The sequence below is a fragment of the Bombyx mandarina genome, chromosome 24 (genome assembly GCF_030267445.1).
Source record: "Bombyx mandarina strain Sakado chromosome 24, ASM3026744v2".
NCBI classification, from domain to species: Eukaryota; Metazoa; Arthropoda; class Insecta; order Lepidoptera; family Bombycidae; genus Bombyx; species Bombyx mandarina.
The window spans coordinates 3,499,502-3,508,686 of NC_143230.1; the positions used below are offsets into that span (position 1 = coordinate 3,499,502).

Consider the following 9,185-nt stretch of genomic DNA (forward strand, 5'->3'; position numbering starts at 1 on the left):
TTTGTAATATATGTAAAAGAGCCTAGTTGAACAAAAACCTTTTGTTTTCGATATTTAGACTTCAATAACCGCTGAGCGAACAATAGTCTGCGTTACGTTTTTTTAATTTTTTTTTATTGCTTAGATGGTTGGACGAGCTCACACGTGGGCTCACAGCCCACCTGGTGTTAAGTGGTTACTGAAGTCCATAAACATCTACAACGTAAATGCACCACCCACCTTGAGATATAAGTTCTAAGGTCTCAGTATAGTTACAACGGCTACCCCACCCTTCAAACCGAAACGCATTACTGCTTCACGGCAGAAATAGGGCTGGTGGTAGTACCTACCCGTGCGGACTCACCAGAGGTCCTACCACCAGTAAAAAGTCATCTTGATAAGGTTGTAGTTGTAAAGCAACGCTCCGATCTCTACTCCTAAATAGTGTTCAATGCTGTTTTAGATTTTTCATCTTACACATACCACTCCACAGTCTAGCGTTGATTGGTTCGAACCAGTCAATCGTCCACAGCGGCTTGCATGTTTTGAACCCCGGAGTAGTCACACTCGAAAGATCACGACAACTGGAACTCTCGTCCATAAAACCTAAAACAATGTAAAGGAAAATTAAAATGAGCCAATTAATTCAGAACTGGGAGTCCACAGTGCGTACAACTCACAGTGATCTCGACCCTCTCCAACTCGATTCTCGGTAAAGTTACTCGGCGGCCTAAAGTAATTAGGCTAAAAGGTACCCTTAGAACATAAATATGCGAGGATATTTATTGTCTCCGATCGCAACCTCACAATTTCGTTGCAATAAATCGTTTTTTTCCTTTTTTTACTTTACTAATTGCATTTTGTTGTTTTATTACGTAAATTATTTGTTTCGGCGTTTGCAGGCACGTTCTTCACGAAACATCTATACTATCTACTTAGTCTGGCCATAAATACTGTTACAAAGGAAAACAAAAAAAAATCTATGGCAAATAACATTTATTACTTTTACAGTATGTTAGTTTAATAAATAAATATAAAACAATTTAAAGTATAAAAAGCTTATTCGAAGTGGTCTCCATTGGCTGCAATACAGTCCTTTAAACGTTGAGGCCAGCTATCAATAGAAGCACGCACTCTTTCCATGGGTAAATTTTTCACTGCCAATCGTACGGATTGTTTTAGGGACTCCAAATTATCATGGTGTTTAGAGTAAGCCGTACTCTCTAAAACTGACCATAAATCATAATCCAGCGGATTAAGATCGGGACTAGACGACGGCCAGTCTTCAGCTCTGATGAAGTCCGAAACGTTCGTTTCCACCCAAGACTGCGTAGACCGAGCTTTATGACCTGGCGCCGAGTCATGCTGGAAGGACCATTCTTGATTATTGAACATGGTGTTGTTAAGGGGCTTCACTTCCTTCTCAAGAATGGTATCTTGATACACTTGTGCCGATGATTTGATACCTTTTTCACAAAAGTATGGCCCAGTCATTCCTTCATAGCTAATACCCCACCAAACCATCACTGAAGTCGGATAGTGCCCACGTTGCACTCTGTCGACTAATTGGGAAGCTTCCCAGAGCTTTGAGCATAAATACGGTCATTTTGTTTGTTAAAATATTGCTCAATTGTAAAAAAAATCTCATCCGTAAACAAAATTTTTCTATGACCTCCCTTTGCGTATCGCTTCAGTAGTTGTTTCGATTTTACCACCCTATTCTCTTTTAAATTATCAGTTAAGAAATGACAAGTACGTCTCTTATAGGCTGCAAGTCCTAAGTCATCTTTTAAAATACGCGTCATGGTTCTAGGTGCTATCTTCATCTCCTGAGATAAAATCTTTTGCTTTCGGATAGGATTTCTTCGAATTCTTTCCCTTACTGCTTTGACCACCTTTTTCGTACGAACACTACGTGAACGGCCAGATCTTTTTCTGTCACAAACAGAGGAGGTCTCATTGCACCTATTAATATCCCGGTACACAAACATTTTACTAATACGCTTGGTATGGAGAGTTTTAAAAATTGCATTTGGCTCCATACATACTTTGTGTAATACAATCACAGCGATTCGGTTCTCTTTATCACCCCACTCCATTTTAATATCGCAAAATATTGTACAATGTATTGGCGCCAAAATGAGAAAACTCAATGAGCAATCATATAAAAATGACAGATTCCAAATTCAATTCAATAATATTTTGTTTATTTTTAATTCTAACAGTATTTATGGCCAGACTAAGTATATGACGGCGTTAACGATATTTATGTTATATAGCACGTGCAATAGGAGTGACTCACACAAGCCAGGTGCGCCGGCCGTGTCGTTCCACTCGTAAACAACAGCTGCAACAGAAGTGACTCATAAGCCAGCTGCGCCGGCTAGTATAAAAAGGCGGAACGTGCCTTGAAATGAACATTCGTTGGACTGCGTTTGCCTGGTGCACTTACTATATCCTTGTTACGTTGTGTGATTCAGTGACTGTTGTACGTACTGGTTAAAGTTGGACAAGTGTTAAAGTGAATTGTTAAGATAACATATTGTTGATTAAATCAGAAATCAAAGGTGACTTCGTTTTACTTGGTGTTCAACAAAATAATATCTACCCTCGAGCTTACATCAGAAGTGAGATCAGGACTCACGTGACGTGTTTGAACATGTTCGAAGTACAGCAAAAAAAAAACATGATGCAGATCAGAATACTAGTAGTGGTACGCCACAAGAGCGTGAATGCAGCATACGTAAGTCGTGTAATAACGTCTCTGTTACCTCGATGGAAGATCTGAGCCACGAAGAAATCGTCACATCTTACGTTCTGGCTCATGTTGCCCAGTTTGACTGTCGACTTCATCACATGGCATTTACTAACGGAAATACAACACGTAACAAGCTATTGCAAGAAATTAAGGCAAGTGCAAATCTCAAGTGAAACTTCGATCGCAATAATGGATCTGTCATGACGAGTGGGTAGTTCCGACACGAATCGTTTTTAAGCCAATGACTACTGCTAGAGTTACATGGCACTAGTACAGTAAACCAGGACATGAGACTGTGAATTGTCGCTGAAATTTTAGAATCTACTCGATTCAATACCAATAACACTACACGTTCGATGACTTCGGGCTCCAGCAAGCAAGCAAGCAAACAAGAAAGCAAGCAAGTTTCCGTGGGGAAGAAAAATTGACACATCTGAAGTCGTCGTGACCTGTAAGATAAGACGTCCGGTGCGTTCGTGTCTGGCGATGCGGCGGTGTTCGGGTTCCGCTGGCGGATGCAGGTTTTTCCGGTGAAGTGCGTGCTTGTGCGTGCTTGACAATTGTTCGCGGTTGGCTTCCTCAGTGTGGGAGTAACATCGTGTAAGAGAGGTGGAACCCGTAAAATTGTAGTTTGCGTGGTGGCTGGTAAGATTTGTTGCGGTAAGAAGTTTGCATGGTGGTAAAATGTCTTGTGAGTCTGCGCAGGTAGCCGGAGGTGAGACTTCCACGGTCGCGGCCCACCCAGTCCGCGAGAACCGGGCAGATCGCCTCGACGGTACGGAGGCCGGCCGACGGGTCCGCCAAACGACGAGACCACGCCTCCAGCACGCACTGCCGATATTGGAGCCCCCGCGCTCCGGCTGCACTTGCGCTAGGGCGCGCCGCCTCGTAGGAGACTGTGAGGTATCATTGAATAACTCTGACTGCGATCGCGCGCTGCCGGCGTCGCAGCGCGGCGACGTTCTCGTGGGTAAGGACGTGGCACCAGACGGGTGCTCCGTATAATGCCATCGACCGCACGGGTACCATCACCCTGCCTATTTCTGCCGTGAAGCAGTGGTGTATTTCGGTTTGAAGGGTGGGGCAGCGGTTGTAACTATACTGAGACCTTAGAACTTCTATCTCAAGGTGTGTGGTGTGTTTACGCTGTGGATGACTATGGCTTCCAGTAACCACTTAACACAAGGTGGGCTGTGAGCTCGTCCACACATTAATACGAAGAGCATAATCAAACGAAATTAGATACGAAGTTTAAAGGGCCGTTTAAAGTAGTTGAAGTATTGGATGGTGTCGATTTAATTTTGACTCTCACACATTCGCTTAAGGCTCGAGCTGCTACTTGCCTCACAAAAATACAGCCTGGTAAGATATCCTGGCCTACTATTAAAGAGATGCTGACAAAATTACCTAATAATGCAAGACCACTTCGACCTGGTTATTAAATTTGAAATGGAAAGCAAAAAGGGACCAGCTGAAGCCGGTATCCGGCTATGGCAACTTATAAAGAAGATTCCCGACGCTAATGTGCCAGAACAAATAGCCACCGGATTTGTTATATCAATACTGTCGCAGTGTGATGAAAGAATCCGTCGGGAATTGAACTCTGTCGTTATTACCACAAAAAATCGTCTATTTCACACATTACGTGGCTTTACCCTCAAAAGAAAAAACGAAGATCCTGATAAAGAACCAAAACGCTCTCGAAGTTTTTTTCCGTGGAAGCTGCCATTTCTGCAGAAAACCTGGGCATCGTGCCGAAGGGTGTTGCGACAGATACTGCTCTCAAACTTTTTTCGATATTCCAGCAAAACCTGAACAACCTCCTCATCCGTGGGCGCCCGGCTCTCGCCTGCAAGTCAGCTGTTACGTGTGCGGTGATGCGAGTCATGTAGCTTCTGGGTGTTCCATGCGCTACAAGAAGAAAAACGACACTGCTCCAGGTGCTGTGGCAGGTGCAACCAGAGACGTCAACGTGTGTTCCAGAGCTTCAGTGTGTTACAGATAAGTGGTTTTGGCTTCCCCTTTATGTTCCATTCAGGGTCAGAATGTAGTCTTATAAAACAAAGTCATAGTAATTTATTCAACGGTAAGCGGTTTCATGAACAAGTCACTCTTTGATCTGAAAGTAACTTAGACCCAATCATGATGGTAAGAGCACTTAGGGGATATTCAACTCGCCCTTAATAGTGCACGTTGTCGAGTAACAGGGTTTACTCCAATAGAATAGACGTTTGCCGTTCAGGGTAGTTCACTTGAAATATCTTAAAGTTTCAACAGAGTGATAATCCCTCTAGATTAGATCTTGATTTAGCACGGTCGAAGACCGGCGAAAACATAATAAAAAAGGGCACAAACTGAAGCTTGGTTTAGTCGAGGCAAAGCTAAAGTCAACCTCTTTTCCGCTGGGGATTTTGTTTTCGTAAGTTGACCGAAAATGTAAAGGTCCCTTCAACATTACTGCAGTTTTGGAAAACGATAGGTATAAATTGAGACATGTAAATAGTTCTAATAGAGTGTACAAATTTCCCCATGAAAACTTACGTGAAATACCTCGAGGCCCGTCAGGCCTACTAGAAATTTCTGAAAATTATAGTGACGATGACGTGACGGCGTACACAGATGGGTTAATTAATCTTGTTCATGAAACTGATCTTAATGATGACGACTCTATCACTGACAATAGAAGCGACATTTTTGTTCGCAAATAGCGATACAGCAAACATAGTCTGTGGGTAGTGATACAATGTCTGTAAGCGCAGGCACCTCAGGTGCAGGTGTTGGAAATGTAGAAAACGATGGTCGGTCTCGCACTATTTCTGAAGAAATTCCGTATAAATGTTCTGGTTTAAGAAATGTTTTAACAAACGCTACCGTACACGCAGATTAAAAAAAAAAAAAAAAAGAAAGAGAATTGTATGTGGCTAGAGAGATGTTAATCCGGACTAGCAAAAAAAAAAAGAGAAAAAAAAAAAAAAAAAAAAAAAAGAATGTGTGAAGTCATTGAAGGGTCTGTCCGGTCCAATGGCTTGGCTATAGGGATTTTCATCCAGATTAGCCACAACAATTAGCTACAGGGATTGCGATTCGGTGTAGCATTATCCGGTCCAGTTCGAAAAACTGAAGGGATAACAATTCCGGTCTAAGTTAAAAGGGACATACTTACATACCTGAAGAGTTTTAAATGAACTGGCCCAGGTATGTAAGCAGTCTGAAGGTTATTTATAGCCAGTATAGGATTTTCTGAAGAATTATGCGAACCGAACCGTACTAGATTGTTAATATCATAGACCACGTTTTAAGTTGCATCCGTTAATGTCAGGATGAACGAACACGTTTGTTGTTCACAGACATACCATAAGAATGCGCGCACGAGGACGAGCGCACGTCAGTATGGCCGTGACGGCGTTAACGATATTTATGTTATATAGCACGTGCAATAGGAGTGACTCACACAAGCCAGGTGCGCCGGCCGTGTCGTTCCACTCGTAAACAACAGCTGCAACAGAAGTGACTCATAAGCCAGCTGCGCCGGCTAGTATAAAAAGGCGGAACGTGCCTTGAAATGAACATTCGTTGGACTGCGTTTGCCTGGTGCACTTACTATATCCTTGTTACGTTGTGTGATTCAGTGACTGTTGTACGTACTGGTTAAAGTTGGACAAGTGTTAAAGTGAATTGTTAAGATAACATATTGTTGATTAAATCAGAAATCAAAGGTGACTTCGTTTTACTTGGTGTTCAACAAAATAATATCTACCCTCAAGCTTACATATACTAATATTATAAAGAGGAAAGATTTGTTTGTTTGTTTGTATTGAATAGGCTCCGAAACTACTGAACCGATTTTAAAAATTCTTTCACTGTTTGGAAGCTACACTATTCCCAAGTGACATAGGCTATAATCTTTTTTGAAAAAAATTAGGGATCCTAACTAAAACTCCAATAATGTAACCCAAGGTGTAAAAAAATTACCAAAAAATGTTCTATACATCGCGTACCCTGCGATAACTATTAATGATAGAATAAAATAATGTACTAAGACTTTGTAGAACACATTATTATTTACAAAAATCGTTGCGACAGCATACGTCTAACTATTATAGTTATGCCGCAATAAGTGTTCTTTTGTTTTAAAAAATAAAACAACGTCAAATATCGTTGAAATTTTTGTTAAAGACCCGAGCGGAGCCGGAGCGGGCCGCTAGTTGTTAAGATAGTTGTTTTACTTAAACACGTATTGACTGCATCATTACTTTTGCCTCTGACGTGGCATTAAGCCGAACCCTTCTCTGCTTAACAAACAAACAAACAATAGCTCTGCGTTTCCTCAACTGATTATACAAAGCGCATCTGATTAATAACGTTTATTTATTGTTTTAGTATTGTTCCGTGTACATTCGTAATTAAGATAATTCATTAATTAAATCCGTGCGGGCGGATTAACGCCTTAAATATGCGTTGAATATCGTTTAAGTCAAACCTAAGATAAATTTTGGGTGTCAACATCTATATATTAATACGTGAAGCAAAAACTTTGTATCCCTTTTTACGATTTTATGTACGAAAATTGCGCGGACGGAGGAGTATGAAATTTTCGACACTTATAGAGAATATAGAGAAGAAGTGCACAATGTTAATATTTTTTTTTAAATAATTCATAAAAGATACATTAAATCAATAAAGCAAACATTACACACACTGCATACCATGTATTTGACGCACACACGCATGCATACTATTTATTGTCAAACTTTTGTTCTTGACGTCTGTGGTCAAATTGAGAATAAATTATATACATTAAACAACATAAAATTACATAGAAATAGAAATAATTACTAAATAGAGAGAGAAGGGATTAGAGAACGAAAAGAAAGAGGGATAAAGAGAAAGGTATTATACACTACTCGCTTGTGTATGCGACTGTCGCGCCTGCGCACGTCTCATTTAACGGTTTTATTCCACGCACTTTTTTCCACGGATTTATTCCACGCACTTTTTTTCACGGATTTTTTCTTACGGTTTTACTATCACATTTTTTTCAGTTCGGTCGCGCAGCAAAATCCCTATCCCATCGAAGCCTGCTGTAAGGAACTTCGTTCCAATAAAAATAAAAATCAAATAAATTGACTTCACACATGTTCAGCGAAACACACAACTAAATCACTTTTTAATAGATCTCCAAAAAAATTGTGTTCCAAAAAAAGTCTATACAGAAACGGCTACAGCTTGTGTTAACGGCCACAAAGTAATAAAATTCTTAACACTGCGAATCATCTAGTTATCATATGATGCGAAATTTTTAAACAAAACACACACGCGAATAAAATTTACACAGCAACTCAAATATTTGTTTCCTTTTACCATAGAACGGCGAAGTTTTCATATAAATTGTGATTTTTACACGCAAACAGAAGAAAGAGAAACAAAACTAAATTCCGAACAAACACAATCGCACTCGAGGACACAGTGCAAAAACATTACGTACCACAGTGAGTTGTACTACTGCGGATTTTGTTAGTTGCTAGTGTGCTTAGTGCGAGTTACACGTATGGTAAACCCAAAGCCCAAGGCACGTCATTACGGATCCTCCTGATCAATTAACGGTGCTTTTAGGCACCACAAGCACCGGTCACCGTCCTCGTCGAACCCGTCGCTCGCGACGAAGGGCTCGACGAGCGAATTAACCCATAGACACAGCCCACTGAGCTTCTCGCCGGATCTTCTCAGTGGGTCGCGTTTCCGATCCGGTGGTAGATTCTGTTAAGCACTGCTCTTGCTAGGGTCAGTGTTAGCAACACTCCGGTTTGAGCCCCGTGAGCTCACCTACACGCGTTAGGGCGAAGTTGAAATAGACTCTCAAGGCTATCAGCATAGGTACGAAAAAAAAGAGAGTTTCTTAACGTACTCGATAGCGTAAAAGTTAACCCAATTCTGTATGCAGTCAGAACAGCGCCCCTAGCGGCAAACGTACGCAAATTATCCCATTCCATACAAATATGAGCTAACTTTTACGCTATCGAGAACGTTAAAAAACTCGCACTAAGCACACAGATTAACTTGAAAATGTTCACACTCGTCACGAACCTACACCAAAGATCGTGTGGTTTAACGACTTTAATATGAAATTATACTAACCGGAGTTTAACCGGGGAACTTGAAGCTCAAGTTGAATAAGCTTTTATATGGCTTTGTGCGATCGAGCGGTTTGTGCGGCCCCCGTGCTTAATTAATTGCGAGCTCCACTGTTAAGTTGCAGGTCTCCATCGAAAAGCTTATTTAGCTTTTTAGTTCAGCTTAAATTGTGTTGCGAATTTGGTAGGTACGTGCTTTCGTTATACAGGGTACCTTTTATGGCAGTTTATTGTGGTCCATTTTGCCTTTCTATTAAGCTTTCCTCTATTTCTAATTTCAGAATTTCGTGTTATGAACAGGTTTTTTTGCTCATTCT

At 41.0% G+C, this 9,185-nt stretch overlaps 1 long non-coding RNA gene across 1 annotated transcript; it reads left to right on the plus strand.

The window, feature by feature from the left end:
- Window positions 1-2,236: 2,236 nt before the first annotated feature.
- Window positions 2,237-6,457, plus strand: LOC149499938 (uncharacterized). The gene is made up of 2 exons (XR_016325322.1): window positions 2,237-4,099; window positions 4,543-6,457. It is a non-coding gene; the product is annotated as an uncharacterized LOC149499938 (long non-coding RNA).
- Window positions 6,458-9,185: the final 2,728 nt, after the last annotated feature.